The following is a 19,130-nucleotide window of genomic DNA, read 5'->3' as shown; positions in this document are numbered from 1 at the left end:
TATTTTTTTCATATGCGTGAGAAGATGAAGCAAGTTCCTCAAATGAAGAAGTAAAACACACAACACACTCAGCATCACCCCATGCCACATATACACAATGTTTAAAGCTTGTTTGACTTTAAACACTAAATTCCGAACCCACCCCTGTGTCCAAATCTTGCACACAGTTTTCTTCCAGTGGTAAAGTATTGTTTTATTCTCTAACCCAGAGTTCCAGACAAAAGAAGTAAAGCTGTAAGCTAATTCAGTGTTTTATGGTGCTCAGGATAACGACCTTTAATAACCACCGCATATATAATCATAGTTGTCACAGAAATCCGCAGCACCTTCCGCTCCTGGTAGGAATGCACATACTTACCAGGACGACATCGCTACAGCACAACACGCAAATTGTCACTATCTTGTTGTAGCGCGGAACTGGTAAACTTTTTTTAAATAGCCACCTCAGGCAAAATATGAAAAGAGCTAATGTTTTGTCTAATGAAAAAAATTTATATGAACCATACGGCTTCGCGGACGCCGCCATCTTGGGTTTAGCACAACAACAGGGCCGTGCAGAGGCGTTTAATGGGGCGGGTGCTCAAAGTTAAAAAAGATAGAACAGGCTGAATAACAACAACAACTCACATTCATGACGAATCTAATATGGAATTGCATCACACTGTATGACTGTCAATAGGTGGGGACAATGCAAAGCAAATGTAGCCTATGTTTTACCTGATGGCGTACAATGTTGCTGGTGAGGGATTACTGCCTTTAGCAGCCTCACACAGCTCCTTTTGTAGCTGTTTCTTCCTCCCCTCCTTACGAGGCATGTCTGGAATATTTTTTATATTATTAGTCATAATTTAAAATAATCTATACACATAAAACACACAAACATGTACATGCAGTGCTTATTATATGTTTAAACTGTAGAGATACAATCATTTTACTGCTGTAAAATCAGCATTATACCTAATTTGAAATATAAACCTAATATCATCTGTTACTTAATATATTTTCTTTAAAAACTGGTTTCTTTTAAATATCATAAATAAAATAAGCCATAATTATGTGGATATCCATATTAGATTGTTTTTAGTGAAATAAAAGCCCTCCAGAAAAGAAGGGAAAAGTCCTGTAACTTACTTTGAAACAAAACATGTTCCCTAAAACGGTGGACAGAGCTACAGACCCCCCTGTAACACCCTTAGCCAGTTAGCTAGCAGTTAATGACCACCACTACTTGTGCAGTTCATAAAAGGACAGTGTACTATAGGACAGGATTATAGTGTGCGCTGTACACCCTTTTTACTGTTTTTGTTGCAGTCTGCACCTTCCAATTAATTTGCCTGCTTCTCCTTCAGCTCCGCACCACCCAGCCTGCAGAAAATGCGCGTGCACTTTGCAAGCTCGTACCCGGCTCGTAACGAGCACGCTCTGCTCTCAAGGGCGAGCATTGGTTAAGGGCAGTCATGTGACTGATGCAAGCCAGATCCTTTTATTTAGCAAAATTAAGATTAATAGTTACGTTTTATTGTTGAGGGGCAAAGACAGGGCTCCATACGCACATACATATTTAAAAAAAAACAAGAAAAGGGCACTTGAGGCATCCTGGAGGAAAGGGGCGGGTGCTCAAGCACCCACGCAGAGGCAGCGCTCCTGCATGCTCCCTCGTGACGGCGTTTCTCCAGCTGTCGATGGCCAGCCTGGTCCCTCCCAGCTCTCTGTGGGCGCGGCCTCAGACCGGAGTCCTTGCTGACGTCTATTGGCTGGGCAGCTTTCCCGGCTGGGATTGGAAGCCTTAATGCTGTCCTGCTCATGGCGGGGACGTGAAGGCGGGCTCGGCGTGGGAGTGAAGGTGCCGCGGAAGCTCGCACAGTTCTTCCTTGCGCTGTCATCAGCGCAGGAATCAAAAGGGCGAAATTCCAGTCTCCTTAGTTAAAGTCCCTGGGGTACGTCACATTGCTCCACTCGTGTGCCACTCTCTCGTGCTCCACCGCATCACATACTTTCCGGGCCCCGGACTAAATTTCGCGCCATGCTTTTATAATGCGGAGCCCAAAATCCTATTAACGCTGATTATCGCCAGCTGGCCCGATCTAGGATGCCTCGGGAGTGAGCGAGGAGGGATAGTAGATTTGGGAGCACATCCATCACAGACACACACTGTGACAACAGTATATAAATTTTCCTCAAAAACATATGTGGACACTTTTATTAAAGTCAATTTTAGGGCCACTGTATATCAATCAGGCCATAAACTCCTCCCTTTTTACACAGGTGCATGAGTTTTTATCTTCCTATTGAAGATTTGAATATCACACACAAATAATAACTTTTTTTATTGAAATAGGTTTCAGAGGATTATATTTGATCATTGAAAGTGTCTGAAACATTCATACTGCTTTATGCCAGTTAAGAAGGTTATTGGAACATTAAACTCAACTTATTATCAGATACAAAATATTATAAGTTTATTGTATATTATAAGATACAAAAAGATTTTGAGTTTTTAAAGTAAACAGTTTTTTTTTTTTCATTACAGTTTTCCTGATGTAATGTGTCTCTCTGTGTTTAAGATCTTCAGGTGATCAGTCAGCAGTGAGGATGCAGGCAGTTATAGCTGTGCTGTAAGAGGATATGAACATCTCCCCTCTCCTGGTCAAACCCTCAGAGTCAGATGTGAGATTTATGTATTTATTTGTTTTGTATATAAAAAAAAAAATCAAGGAAAACACTAATCATGACTATAAATCTCTAGAGGCTCCAAATAATGTCTCAGTGTCCATTAGTCCCTCTGGTGAGATAGTGGAGGACAGTTCAGTGACTCTGACCTGCAGCAGTGATGCTAACCCACCTGTGGAGAACTACACCTGGTTTAAGGTCAATAAATCCTCAGCTGTAGGATTTGGACAGAGTTACAGAGCTCTACAGAGTGGACAGTACTACTGCCAGGCTCAGAATAAACACTTTATAATATTTGACTTTGTGTGAGCAGATGGAAGAGACAGAAGAAAAAGGCAGATGAACCTGTCTGTCAGGTGAGTCATTACAGAAATGTCCATCAGGTGTGTGCTTTGTTTATAATAAACTCTAAGGGCTTTAGCAGAACCATCATGTTCTCCTCCTTCCTCTCAAGTCTAATGAGTAGAGCAAGCTTCTCACTGAAGTGCAGAAACTGAACTGCTCCATTACACCAGCAACATAAGCAACTTACAGGCATTTGAAGCAGCTTTAAGCATTTAATAGCAGTGTGTGTATTTTATTCTGCTGCCAGCAGGTCTGCACTGTTCCACTCAGCTGTTGAGTTTAATGTATTAATAATTCTTGTTAATTGTGAATATTAGATGTGAATACCAGTGCTAAGATACTAACACAATTGGTTATACACAGTATAAGACTAAGAAGTTCCATGATCTTGTCCTTGTTCTTTAGAATTTTGCCAATGGTTGATCAATTCATGTTAAAAGAATGAGCAACGTCTACCATCTTTTTACCTCCTCAATTATTTTCACTTTTGTTTCATTATTTTTTTGTGCTCCTTAGCAGGACCAGCTTCATCCCTGCTGCTTTTACACTTGCTTCTGGACATGATTATCATTTCTGGACATCATCATCAATACTTTTTTAGGACACTGAAGACACAATTTGGTCAAATTTAACTAGCAGGAGTTTCTCCCTGTTCTTCCATTAATTCAATTTTCAATTCAATTTTATTTGTATAGCGCTTTTAACAATTTACATTGTCACAAAGCAGCTTTACACAATCAAGAGAATTAAGTTTGTATGAAATGTGAATGTGTATGAATCAAAATGATATGAGTGATAAGAAATTCCAGTCCTGAACTATTGAGCGACTGAAGTCACAGGTCCTCAGAGAACAACTGTCTACATCAGTCGAGGACAGGACCACCTTCATGGAAAAGTGGAGCCATCTCCAGACACCATACGCATCCCAGGCACACAGGGTATCCATGTTATGAGATCTCCAACCAGAAGCAGGACTACAGGACGAGTTAGACAGGTGCAGAGGGCAGAGGAGGTCTGGATCACTGGCAGCTCAGGAGCGACATGTATAGCTCGACAGAGAGATAAGTAGAGGAACTAGGAGAGAGGGAGAGAGAGAGGAGAGAGAGCAGAAGAGGAGAGAGCAAAAGAGATGGAGAGATGGCAACTAGGTATGGTCACAGTCGAACAATGTATACACTCAAAAAAATGAACATGGCTACCTGTTACATCTACTAAAATGTAATATGTGTTTTGTACATAATAATTTCATGTTTCTAAGATGAACATGAATAAATATTGTTTTATTTACATGAAATTCAACAACTTAACATGTATTGGATTTAATCATGTTGAGATAAACCAAAGAGATCTTGTCACTATGAAAACCGGAAATAGCAAAACCGGAAATCTCGCGAGAAGACATCGCGAGAAGAGAACACAGCGTGTTGAGAAGACAAACGTTTGGCGGGCGTGTGGAAAAGGTAAGCAGGAATTAATTCTTTCTAAATAGAAACGAAATACTGAACATAAATGTCACCTTCTGTTTAGCGATGTTTAGTCACGTTATTTTGGTTTAAGCTATTTCTTGTATTTTTTAATCACACTTAAAATACCGAGGGTTATATGCGCGTGCTTAATCTGCGGTTCGGTTCTGGTTTCGGTCTGTTCTCATGAGTTGTGAAGCGAGAAGAAGAAAGTATAAATATTGTTTATTTGCTAAATTAAGTATCATGAATTTTAATAGAATCTATCTCTGTATTTTTCCACAGGAGTTTGTGAGTGAAAGTGTCCTGTCTGCATCTGACTTCAGGAGTTACTTGACCAACCGTCTCTAACGGTCATATTTAAAAGTCATAACGCACAGTTATAAAGTACAAAACTTTATGTTGGTGTTAAATTGTTTTTCTATGATTAATACTTATTTGTGGTGTTTTATGTTTTGTACATTTTTTCAAATTGAGACTTCATTTGTAAGTTGCTGCTGGTGTAAAATAAAAATCTCTGTTTTATCCCGTTTGTCTTATGCTTCTTTCCTTCACAGAATTCTGTTGACCAGGGCTTGAAATTTAAATTTACTTGAGTTAGATCAACTTAATTTACAACTGAAAAATGTGTTGTACCAACGCTATTCATTTATGTTAACAGTATTAAATTATGTTGGACGCAGCGGTAGTAAACAAGTTAAATGAACCTAATAAAATTAATTTGACTGAACCTAAGAACGTTAAGTTGGGCCAACAAAATTGCTTAATGTTGAAAGAAAGCCATTAAATCAGGTGGAAATTCTTTCCATAATTTAATTACGTTCATTCAAAAAGTTATTTTTATGAGTGTAGGGTGAATGTATATTTAGTGCAGATTGCAAGCAGAGACTTCGGCAGGACTAACTATGACAGCATAACTAAAAAGGGAGAGCCAGAAGGAAACACAGACAAGAGGGCTCCCTGAGATGTAAATCAACTCACCGTCAACAAACCTGTGTGATCAATGAGAGTGAGGAAGACAGCATCTAAACATACCAGTTCACCATAATACTCTACGTCCATGAGTCCCCCAGATCTGCTCCTTTACCTCAGGCTAATCTATTTAGAAAAATGCTTGGCTAAATAAATAGGTTTTTAGCCTGGACTTAAACACTGAGACTGAGTCTGAGTCCCGAACACTATTTGGAAGACTATTCCATAACTTCGGGGCTCATAATACACAGTACTGACAAGCAGCCTGCATCCTTTGATCGAAGTAAGCATGGCGGATTGTAAGACACTAGCAGTTCACTCAGGTACTGCGGCGCGAGACCATTTTATGCTTAATACGTCAAGAGTAGTATTTTAAAATCGATTTGAAATTTCACAGGAAGCCAATGCAATGTGGATAAGATAGGAGTGATGTGCTCGTATCTTCTGGTTCGAGTGAGGACTCTCGCTGCTGCATTCTGGACTAATTGAAGCTTGTTTAAGCACCTAGTTGAACAACCAGACAGTAAGGCGTTACAATAATCCAACCTAGACGTGATAAACGCATGAACTAGTTTTTCTGCATTATTTGGTGACAATATATTTCTTATCTTGGCAATATTTCTGAGGTGAAAGAATGCTATCCTGGTAATATTATCTATATGTGCTTCAAATGAAAGGCTGGAATCTACAGATGTTACTCATGCGGTATTCTGGTTTTACCGTCACGCCTCACGGTGGCGGCATTTGGGTTTGTGCGTTTGCTGGCTTCTACCGCTGAGTGGCGCTATATAACTATAGACTGACGCCTCGGGCATCAGTTTATTCTCTCAAGAATTAATGAGCCGCGCGCCGTTAGAGCTGCACATAGTAGCGGAGAAAAAAAGTGAAACGTTGGAGTTAAACGAATTCATAATCACAGTATTAAAATTACAGTACAAATGTAGAATTTAAATTAAATTAAATCTTATTAGGATCGAATTTAAGCAAAGTAAACGTTAACACAGTGAGCCTTTAAATTTTATCATGTGTAATTAGAAAAGCTACGCATGCATGTTTTTCGTCATCTTATATTTTGTGTTCTTTAAATTTATGGTAGATTTATTAACTGAAATAAACGAAAATAAATTACCATAAAAATTAAAACATTGTCAGGCCGTGCTACTGCGTCAGCAGATGTCAATGTGTTTTTGTGTTATTATAAGAATTAAATGCAGTAGGCTGTTATGATCATCATAATGTTCTTTAATAAATAATAAAAACATTTTAACATCCCAGCACCCCCCGTTGCGCTGTATCACCGCCGGCAAAAAGTGAAACATTAAACGAATTTATCATCACAGTACTAAAATTACAGTACAAATTTAGAACTTCAATATAGGGTTTTTTTAGTTCCATCGAATTTAAGCAAAGTAAATGTTAACACAGTGAGCCTTTATATTTTATCATGTGTAACACTCGCGTAGCCAGAAAACTCTGGCTGTGTATCAGAAAACGTGGGTGAGTCACAGGTGTTGTCAGATTAATGAGCAAAAACTATATAATAAACCTATATAAGCTACAGTACATAGCCTTTATAAGACTTTACTTTTATTTAAATGCATGCACAATGACGATAAAACGTTATGATGTTGTAAAATAATGAAAGCAAACAGGGATACAGCGCTATTCTGTATCGGTTTCTGTGAACTTGAGCGCGTCAGAAAATAAACCGAAACTCCGTGTATACTCGCCTCACAGACGTGAAAATATATACTTACAGAAAGCAAAATGTCTGCTTTTATATAAACTAATAGGGGAAAAATCAGCTTATGTAATTCTTATGAAACGTGGATTAGTACAGCGCATCCACTCACAGCCGAAACCAAAAGACATCAACTTATCAATGAATTATTAAAATGGCCAGTCAGTTTCCTTGCTGTTTTCCCCGACGCATTCATTATCATTAGTCTAGTTCTGCCGGTGTGGTGTTTCTTATTCCCACCCCGTTAAAACGGCGTATTTAGAGGCTCGCCCGCGAGAGGTTGTGCGCGCGCAGTCCACTACACAGCTAAAACATATTTGTATATTATGACTGAGATAGGAAGGCGGCTCACATCGGCGTGCGTTTCGCACAGCGCCGCAAAGACAGCGCTTATTTAACACGTATAAATGTGTGTTTGTTATATTTCTGGGAAAGAGAAATCTCTTATAAATGTCTCATATCGGCGCGCGCGTTCATCTAAAATCAAAACTCGTCAAAGTGAAAGAGCGCACGCGCACGCGCGCGCCGCGGGTTCACGCGAACATTTTACATTCACTAAAAGATTTATTCACAACCACATTTCGGCCATTCACACACATGCATTGTGCTATGTTGTTTGTACACACTTTTACTTTTTCCCTTCTAATCTCCCCTTTGATCAAAATGCTCCCGATATGAGCCGACACGACCAGCTTCGTTTCATAAAGAGAGGCGACATATACTTGATTAAACACTGCATTTTTTTGAAAGCGCGCGCGCGATGTGAGCAGCTTTAATTATTGATAATTAAATAATTATTAAATGGTGGACATAAACAGCAAAAAGGACAATATTATTTTACTTTTGATTATTATTATCATGTTATTGAATGATCATTTGAAACTGAAGCGCTCCGTGTAAACTCATGCCACGAGTCATTTTATCATACTGTGCTGTGTTGTTGTTACACACTTTCACTTTTTATCTCCACTTTGATCAAAATGCTTCCGATATGAGCCGACACAAACAGCTTCGAAAAATCTGATTATTCATCTATCCTTAAGAGAGGCAACATATACTTGCTGATTAAACACTGCATTTTTTAAAGTGAAAGCGCGTGATGTGAGCAGCTTTATTTATTAATAATTAAATAATTATTCAATACTGGACATAAACAGCTAAAATCAAGATGAATGTTATTCTTTAGATTATTATTATCATGTTCTTTTGCTGTTTGGGTTCAGCGTTAAATGATTATTTGAAACTGAAGCGCCTCTTGTAGATTCATGCCACGAGTCATTTTATCATACAAAGATCATTACGCTGTGCTCGGACCACTGACTCCAAAATTGACATTTTTACCGTTAAAATTAAAATGTTTTTACAAGCCCTTGAGCTGTTGTTTGTGCTGTTTTCATTACTAATAACAACAATAACAGTAGACAGAGAGAAACAGAGTCTGTCTAAACAAAATGAATTGCAGCCGTTTGCAAAATGTCCCCTTGCGCCACCTGGCGGTCATTTCATAAATTATTTTGAATTGCGACTGATTTATTTTGGCTGTTGCCGTTTGCCGCGATAGAGTGCATGGCAGTCATAGACATTCCGCGTGAGTAACCACTGTATAATCACACCGAGGTCTTTTACTGTTGCACTTGATGGAACAGAAAGGCCATTTAAAATCACAGTGTGATCAGAAAGCTTACTTCTAGCTGCTTGTGGTCCTATGACTAGAAATTCTGTCTTATCAGGATTAAGCAGAAGGAAATTAATTAACATCTTATGTCCTGCACACATTGCTCAACTTAAGTAAACAGTTTTTTTTCATCTGGTTTTGCTGAAACGTATACTTGTGTGCCATTAGCATAACAATTAAAACTAATACCATGTTTACGAATTATCTTGCCAGAGGAACCATGTAAAGGGAAAAAAGCAGTGGGCCTAAAACAGAACCCTGTGGAACACCAAACTTAACTTGAGAACATGAGGAATAGTCACCATCTAAATCTACAAACTGATAACGATCAGTTAAATAGGATCTGAGCCATAAGAGGGCCGTTTCCTTAATTCCTACTACTGTACATTTTCTAATCTGTGAAGGAAAATACTATGATCAATAGTGTCAAATGAGGCCTAAATTCTGATTAATACAGTTCGTTTATGCTATTTTTATGTAAATATGAACATAGCTGCTGTGATACTACCTTTTCCAGAATTTTAGAGATAAAGCGGAGGTTTGATATCGGCCTGTAATTGAAACAGGTTTCTCGATTAGTGGTTTAATAACTGCTAATTTAAGGAATTTAGGAACATACCCACTGCTGAGTGAACAGTTAATTACTTTCAACAGGGGTTCTGTTATTCCTGGAACTATCTGCTTGAGCAAATGTGTCGGTATAGGATCTAATATACAGATTGACAATTTTGAAAAGGAGATGAGTGAAATTAGTTCTGATGTGATTAACTTATTATTTGTATCACTTAAATTGTCTGGTTTCAAAGCCTGAATTTTTTGCCCAATATTTATGATTTTGTTATTGAAAAAGTTCATGAAATCCTCACTATTGTTTGTTGTTGTTTTGACGATACCTGCAGTGGTCTTGTTTTTAGTTAATATAGTTTTGTGAAGTCAGGTCAATCAGAGTTGATAACTCTGGGAGATTATTGATAAAGCTCTGTGTGGTATTTGATGTGAAGCTCCGCCAGACTGACCAATTTTTCAACTTTTTCGTCCCCTTACGAAGAGTAACATATAACAGATAAGTATTTCATACTACCTTATAATATATTCACTCGAAACGCGTGTTATATCGTTTTCGTATAAGTTTATATCGTATAAGTTTAAATTGTTTTGCAGCACACCGCTTCTAGCCGGCTTTCCATTAGCATCGCTAGCCCGTTAGCCCGGCTATTACAAGTTTGTTTACGCTCTTGCACACCGGTTATTTCTATTTTTAGACACCATGTCGGTTGGGTCTCTGCCTCTGTGTGCAGGTGATGAGACATTGGAGCTGCACTCGGTAGACTTGGAGATGGAGGCCGTGGAGAAGCTGATCCGCGACCTACAGGTGAAGCTGGCCCGGCTACAGCAGCGGAAAGCCACGTCACGGACCATCGTCGCGGACCGACGCTCACCTGTCCCAGGTAAATTCTCGGCATGAGAAACCTCCGACAACCTCTACCCCGCGTGCTTCTCTGCCCAGGTCCAACGCACCGAGGACGCAGCCCACCCAGGTTTCCTTTACTCCGGCGCCAGGATACCACGAGGCCTGGATACTGCAGCAGTGGAAGACGCGCGCCAAGCCCCGGGCGAGGACCTCTCCTCCTCCGCCACCACCCGTCTTCAAGATCTCAACCCGAAACCGCTTCGCTCCTCTCCGTGAGACAGCACACAACGCGCTGGTCATCGGAGACTCCATCGTCCGGCACGTGCGTGCTACCACGGCTAAAGGTAAGGCGTACACGCGCTGTTTACCTGGTGCACTATTCTTGATGTTGCTGCACAGGTCCCTTCGGCCCTAAGAAAGAACATTTGAGCTGTGGTTCTTCATGCTGGCACGAACGACATCAGGCTGAGGCAGACAGAGATCCTAAAGAAGGACTTTAGGAGCCTGGTTGAGAAGGTCCGCAGCACATCACCCACGACAAAGATCGTCGTATCTGGACCACTTCCGACATTTCAGCGAGGAATCGAGAGGTTCAGTAGATTATTTGCCTTTAACGAATGGTTACAATCTTGGTGTCAACAACAGAGATTACCCTTTGTTGATAACTGGAATGTTTTCTGGGAGCGTCCTAGGCTCTACCACACAGATGGCCTGCACCCTAGCAGAGCTGGAGCAGCGGTCCTCTCTGACAACATCTCCAGGACACTACGAACCATCTGACTGGCGGTAAGTCATACCTTAGATTCTTTAGATATCAGCCACAATACAACCCACCATACTAATAGACGCACACACATAGCTTGTACTATAGAAACTGTGTCTGTTCCCCGAATAGTGAGAAAAAAGAATAAATTCGTTAAATCCAGCCGAAACAATCTGGTAACCATTAAACCAGAAAGAGGCCAAATAAGTAATCGAAATCTACCTCTAAAGTTTGGACTTCTCAACATTAGATCCCTTGCGCCTAAAGCACGTATTGTTAATGAAATAATATCAGATTATTGCCTTGACGCACTCTGCCTTACCGAAACCTGGCTTAAACTAAATGAAGATATTGGTCTGAATGAGTCTACTCCGTCAGGATATTTTTATAAGCACGAGCCCTGTCTAACCGGTCGCGGTGGTGGTGTCGCCACTATCTACAATGATGTACTCACGGTTACTCAGAAAATGAGGCCCAGGTTCAACTCATTTGAAGTGCTCGTCATTAATGTTGCACTTAATGAAATACATAATAAACCCGCGCTATATTTTACAATGGCCACCGTGTACAGACCCCCAGGGCCATATGCCGATTTTCTTAAAGAATTTGGACATCTGCTATCAGACCTAATTGTTAACTCTGACAAAGTGTTGATAGTAGGAGACTAACATTTATGTAGATGATGCTAACGACAGTTTAGCCCTCGCATTTATGGACTTACTAAATTCCTTTGGGGTTAAACAAAATATAAATGGATCAACTCACCGCTGTAATCATACGCTAGATTTAATTATATCTCATGGTATAGATGTCTCTAATATAGAGATTTTACCTCAAAGTAATGATATAACAGATCATCACCTCCTGATATATACTCTACCCGTAGAACAGATTAGCTGTGTCTCCCCACGTTATCGATTTGTTAGAAATATGAATCCGACTACTAAAGACAGATTCACAAGTAATCTGCCGGATCTGTCCCAAATTCTTATTAGACCCCTAAATGCAGACGATCTGGATGAAATGACTAGCAGCATGGGTAGTATTTTTACCAGAACATTAGACACTGTTGCTCCCATTAGATTAAAAAAAGTTAGAGATAAAACACTTGCTCCTTGGTACAATAGTCATACTCGCGCCCTAAAGAGAGCAACCCGTAACCTTGAGCAAAAATGAAGAAAAACTAAATTAGGAGTTTTTCGAATTGCATTTAAAGACAGTATGTGCAGCTATAGACAGGCTCTAAAAACTGCTAGGACCGAGCATCTTAGCCAACTGATAGCAGGAAACCAAAACAATCCCAAGTTCTTATTTAGTACAGTAGCCCGCCTAACAAAACCTAAGATGCCTGCAGAGAGTACTCCACAACATTTTAGTAGTGAAGATTTTATGGACTTCTTTAATGAAAAAAATCGATAGCATAAGGAAGAAAATAACGGAAGTTTAACCTCTAATAGCATCTCATGATCTATTTCAGCCTAAAGTTTCACATTTAGTTTTTCAGTGCTTTACAGGTGTAGGACAGGAAGAGCTTTATAAACTTATCACCTCAGCTAATTCAGCAACGTGCCTGTTAGACCCAATCCCAACCAGATTTTTGAAAGAAGTGATGCATACGGTTGGAGAGCCACTTTTAAACATTATTATTTCTTCATTATATCTAGGTCACGTCCCTAAACCTTTCAAGTTGGCAGTTAAGCCGCTTCTTAAAAAATCTAATTTGGACGCAAATGAAATAAATTATAGACCGATTTCAAACCTCCCCTTTATATCAAAAATATTAGAAAACACTACAGATATAGATCACTATAGATCATAACATTCTCATAGATCGCTTACAAAATCACATAGGTATTCAGGGACAGGCATTAAAATGGTTTAGATCATACCTGTCTGATCGATACCATTTTGTAGACCTAAATGGAGAACTGTCTGGTGTAATGCCAGTGAAATATGGGGTCCCACAACGGTCAGTTTTAGGACCTCTGCTGTTCTCAATATACATGCTTCCCCTGAGTAACATCATTAGAAGACATGGGATTAGTTTCCATTGTTATGCTGATGATACCCAATTATATATCTCAACAAAACCAGACGAAATACCTAAATTGTCTAGATTAACCGAGTGTGTCCAGGACATAAAAGATTGGATGACCAATAACTTCCTTTTACTAAACTCAGACAAGACAGAGATATTACTCATCGGCCCAAAAACCAGCACACAACAGCTTTCACAATTCAGCCTGCATTTAGAAGGATGTACTGTTACTACTAGCTCAACAGTAAAAGACCTGGGCGTAATATTAGACAGTAACTTGTCCTTTGAAAATCATATTTCCAATATCACAAAAACAGCCTTTTTCCATCTTAGAAATATCGCCAAACTTAGGAGCATCTTATCCGTATCTGATGCAGAAAAGCTAGTTCATGCATTCATGACCTCCAGACTGGACTATTGTAATGCATTACTAGGTGGTTGTCCTGCATCCTCAATAAACAAGTATACCTCATACCTCAACAAGTCCCACATACCTAACCAGTCTTCTGAAACGATATAATCCGCCACGCTACTTAAGATCACAAAACTCTGGACTTCTGGTAGTTCCCAGAATTTCAAAATCTACAAAAGGGGGTAGGGCTTTTTCATATTTAGCTCCAAAACTTTGGAATAGCCTTCCAGACAGTGTTTGGGGCTCAGACACAGTTTCCCAGTTTAAAAGACTCAAGATGTCATGACCGGGGTGTTGTGGCAGGTGTTGAACACCGTGGGCGGAAGGAGCAGGAATAGAGGCAGAGGGGTGGTGTAACCCAAAAAAGAGTCTTTTAATAAAATTTAAACACAAAGTATAAATAAAGACAAACAAAGGAACGAACAAACTCAAACAATACTTAACTCTGTGCTAACAGGGGCCCTGTGGCGAGACACAGGCAGAGGGAGACACCGAACACGCCTGTGGCGAGACACAGGCAGAGGGAGACACCGAACACGCCCTGTGGCGAGACACAGGCAGAGGGAGACACCGAACACGCCCTGTGGCGAGACACAGGCAGAGGGAGACACCGAACACGCCCTGTGGCGAGACACAGGCAGAGGGAGACACCGAACACGCCCTGTGGCGAGACACAGGCAGAGGGAGACACCGAACACGCCCTGTGGCGAGACACAGGCAGAGGGACAAACACATAAGACACAAACAGTGCGTGGAGCTGAAACTGGACACGTAGAGAGGAGGGAGACACGTAGAGAGGAGGGAGACACGTAGAGAGGAGGGAGACACGTAGAGAGGAGGGAGACACGTAGAGAGGAGGGAGACACGTAGAGAGGAGGGAGACACGTAGAGAGGAGGGAGACACGTAGAGAGGAGGGAGACCAAGAGAGGGACGGGACGAGGGCTAAAGACATGGCAATCAGCTAGGCATGGCTTTTAGCTAAACATGGTTAAGCAGTGCTTAACCATGGCAGTTAGCTACACATACACCTAGCTAAGCATGTCTTTAGCCCCAACATGCACTAAGCTACCCTTACCTAATAGCTTAACCCACACTAGGGATTGGGGGCACAGAAACACAGACGAGGGATACCCAGTGGCTAGGCTAGGGGACACATCAAAGGCTAGGCTAGGGGACACATCAAAGGCTAGGCTAGGGGACACATCAAAGGCTAGGCTAGGGGACACATCAAAGGCTAGGCTAGGGGACACATCAAAGGCTAGGCTAGGGGACACATCAAAGGCTAGGCTAGGGGACACATCAAAGGCTAGGCTAGGGGACACATCAAAGGCTAGGCTAGGGGACACATCAAAGGCTAGGCTAGGGGACACATCAAAGGCTAGGCTAGGGGACACATCAAAGGCTAGGCTAGGGGACACATCAAAGGCTAGGCTAGGGGACACATCAAAGGCTAGGCTAGGGGACACATCAAAGGCTAGGCTAGGGGACACACATCAAAGGCCAGGCTAGGGGACACATCAAAGGCTAGGCTAGGGGACACATCAAAGGCTAGGCTAGGGGACACATCAAAGGCTAGGCTAGGGGACACATCAAAGGCTAGGCTAGGGGACACATCAAAGGCTAGGCTAGGGGACACATCAAAGGCTAGGCTAGGGGACACACATCAAAGGCTAGGCTAGGGGACACATCAAAGGCTAGGCACACTGGGCAACTAGGGAGGTAGGAAACACAGGACAGCTAAAGACACAGAGGGGCTATGGCTAGAAGCATGCTAGTTACTGTAATTCAACATAGATTTTAGCTAAACATGCTCCTAGCCACACACACACCTAACTACTTACCTGCTCTAGCTAAACACAAGAACACAGGAGGACAGGACTGAATCAGCTCCACTAACTCAGACACACATAAGATACACAGAAACATTGCCAATAAGAGAGCCCAAGTCAACACAACTAAAATCAAAGTACAAACTAAACAAATAACAAAACAGAACAGAACAAAATGCCCAAACAAATGACAGTGGTGTTACCAAAAATGCTCGACCCAGTTTCCCAGTCTAAACAGCTAGTTATAGATTGATTGATGGCTACCTCGGTTCAGGTGTGCACTCGCATCACCTGACCGAGGTGCCTGCTGGGAAACTGAGTCGGCCAACAAAAACTACAAAATAAAAACAGTGTCCTCTAGTGGCGGACCCTTACACAAGACGCATCTCTTTAATCTGGCATACGCGTAACTCATCCCATAACTTCATACTTCAGTACATCTATTCTGAATGGCAACTACGTTAATTCTCTCTATCTGTTCTGTACTTTTCTACCCATCCCGAGGCATCTGGAGATTGAACCAGCTTCAGTAGATAAAGGCCAACCCTGTGAGGATCCTGAGGCATCCAGAGAAGGACCAGCTCCAGCTGAATTCTGCCTTATTATGATTGGAGCTACACATCCTGCTCCTGTGCTCCCAGTGATCCAGACCCCATCTGCCCTCTGCACCTACTGACTCATCCCTATGCTGAACTGGACTTCATGTTAATTTAAAGAATTTCTGTTATATTGTACTCTCAGCTGCATAACACACATGGTGTTATATCATCTCTATCTGTTATCACCCAAATAAGGATGGGTTCCCTGTTGAGTCTGGTTCCTCTCAAGGTTTCTTCCTATTACCATCTCAGGGAGTTTTTCCTTGCCACTGTCGCCATCACCCTTGGCTTGCTCATCAGAGAAATTTCATTCATTCATCTCGTAATTATCTAGACACATTTTTCTCACACATACACAATTTATTATTATTATTAATATTTTTTAATTATTATTATTATTTTTTTATTATTATTATTTTTTTTTTTTGAATTTCTTTCATCTTTGCGAAGCTGCTTTGAGACAATGACCATTGTTAAAAGCGCTATATAAATAAAATTGAATTGAATTGAATTGAACGTAGGTTTAAGGCGGTAGCGCGGTGCTGTGCGTACTTTATTACTATGAAACACTTTAATCCAGACAAGACAGTGATCTGAGATAACTTCAGACTGTGGAATTGTAATTATGTGTCTTATACTCAATCCAAACGATAATATTAAGTCCAAAGTGTGACCTGCTTTATGAGTGGGTCCTACTACACACTGATTTACTGATTTTGTCTAGTATAGACATAAATGCTGTTCTTAGAGGGTCTTCTGGATTCTCAAAAGGAATATTAAAATCTCCAGCAATTAACGCTTTGTCTACGGATACGACAAGGTTTGAGAGGAAATCTGCAAATTCACAGAGAAACTCAGAGTACGACCCTGGGGGTCTGTAAATGATAATTAGCGGAAACGTCTGAGCTGACTTTATGTTACTGTAGAGAATTTCAAATGCATTAAATATTAATCTGTGTTTTTGTACGATAGCCAGATTATTTTTGTAAATAACTGCGATGGCTCCTCCTCTACCAGTTAACCGAGGCCGGTGTATGTAGCTGTATCCAGGAAGACTGGCTTCATTTAGAGCTGTCTGTCTGCTTCCTGGCCTGGGCTCTGGATTGTCACCGGTTAACTAGGCCTCTTCTGAGACTATGAGCTACTGTATACTACAGGAAATGAGAGCAGCACATTCCCGAGTGGGATGGACACTCCCGCCCTAACAGGCCACCTTTGCCCTCAAAGGTCTTCCAATTATCTATGAAGCCCACGTTGTTTTCAGAGCACCACCTGGACATTCAGCAGTTCAGCGACCATAACCTGCTGTAAGTTATGTCACCACGTCTCATTGGGATGGGACCAGAGCATACTACTTCATCGGACATCGCCTTTGCTAGTTTAAACACCTCTGTAAAGTTATTCTTACTAACCTATGACTGACGAAATTGTATATCATTAGCTCTAGCATGTACCACTATCTTTGAGAACCTGCTGTCCTAGAGCCCTAAGACTACCTGCTATGCCCGGTGCTCTGGCTCCCGGGATACACCTAACCACTGCCGCTTTCACGTGCCTCAGTATAGAGTCTTTTATAACCAGAGCTCTTTCAGGTTTCTCAGCGGGTGCATCACTGAGGAAAGCAAACCTGTTGGACACGTGAAGCGCAGAAGGGGTGTGGTCCGGTGGGCTAGCCTTAGCGGTCGCTTTGGCTGAACAAGTATGCCCCCGAGTCGTCACCCACTCGCCCCGCTGTGAGGGCTTTAATGCCGGAGTCGGGGGCTGGTTATCTCCGCCTGCGGCACCCAGACTGTCCGCTACAGGAATAACGCTGCTCTTACACTCTCTAACCCTCTCTAATGTCTGGATGCGCTCCTCTAACGCTGATATCTTTTCCGTCAGAGTGCTCACACACCTATCACAAGTAAAATTACCACTAACGACGGAGGAAGAATGTCTAAACATCCTGCACTCTACACACTAACAAGCTGAATATTATCCATTATATCGTACCTGAGTCAGAGTTTAGTTGTTTGGTGATGGATTCCGCTTGTTGTTCTCAGATGATACGCGCGTTCTCTGAAAAAGGCAAAAATCCAGTAGTATTAAAGCATAAAATTTGTTAATGTTGTTATTTAGTATAAACAAGAAAAAGCAGTGTAATTTAAACCCTGATACAAACAAACAAGGAACTTTCGCGGGAACAGTAAGAAAAACAGCTACGTCACAGGAAGTCACTGCACTCAAACCATTATGCAGGTTTTCAGCCGTGCAATTGTACAGGGTCTTTATTGCCATATTTTGGAGTATATCTGTTCATGCACATTATTGTTTTATCTTATCTTACTTCAAATAAACAGATAAAACATATTTCTATATGAACTGCTCAGTGCCTGTTGACACACACACACACACACACACACACACACACACACACACACACACACACACTCACACACACACACACACACACCAGGATAGACTTGAGAGCTGTTTTTTAACTAGTGAGCATTAGCAAACGGTACTATTAGTTAATCTTAGCCTCAGCAATAGGTCATTTCCAAGCAATGAGCTAGGCTGTTTATTTATAAAGATCTATGGCTTTGTGCATTTTTTAATATAAAGTTAATAAAAAAAATTTGCATGTAATGCATTAGGAATTTTTTTTTTTATATATATATATATATATATGAAATACACCACAGAATTAATTTAGTACACCTAAGGGCTTAACTTATTTTAAATATGCAGTTCCAAACATTGTGCCTGTCTGTGTGTGTGTGTGTGTGTGTGTGTGTGTGTGTGTGTGTGTGTGTGTTTGCTGGTTTGTTTTTTTCACTTCCTCAGTTGTCCAGACACTGAGCTCATTTGTTCACACTCAGGACTGATGTGTTAAAATGTCCTATACTGCCCACGTATAGGGTTTTTACTCTGCTGCAGACGCGATCTTGCTGATGCATTAACACGTTTACCCCTTGCCTGGTGTTCATATTTTTGTTATTCATCCAGTGTCCTGTGTCTGGCAGACCCGCTGCATGTTGTAGGTTTTATTTCAACACATTCAATCAATTTAATGGTAAAATACTAACCGATGTTTACTTCAACCTGATTACAAGCAATAAACTCAGGATATCTAGTTTTGTTATTATTTGCCCTTTAACCTTGTTAGATCACATTTATGAATTAAAGTGCTACTCATTTTTTCTTTTTTAATAAACTTGTAAAAAAAAAA

The 19,130-nt window shown here is 40.9% G+C and overlaps 1 protein-coding gene across 1 annotated transcript in view; it reads left to right on the top strand.

The window, feature by feature from the left end:
• LOC128506995 (sialoadhesin-like) overlaps nucleotides 1-19,130 on the top strand; it is a 444,701-nt gene that overhangs the window by 255,916 nt on the left and 169,655 nt on the right. The window lies entirely within an intron of this gene.

The sequence above is a fragment of the Clarias gariepinus genome, chromosome 18, assembly GCF_024256425.1.
Source record: "Clarias gariepinus isolate MV-2021 ecotype Netherlands chromosome 18, CGAR_prim_01v2, whole genome shotgun sequence".
Classification (NCBI taxonomy): domain Eukaryota; kingdom Metazoa; phylum Chordata; class Actinopteri; order Siluriformes; family Clariidae; genus Clarias; species Clarias gariepinus.
This window is presented reverse-complemented; position numbering and strand designations above follow the sequence as displayed.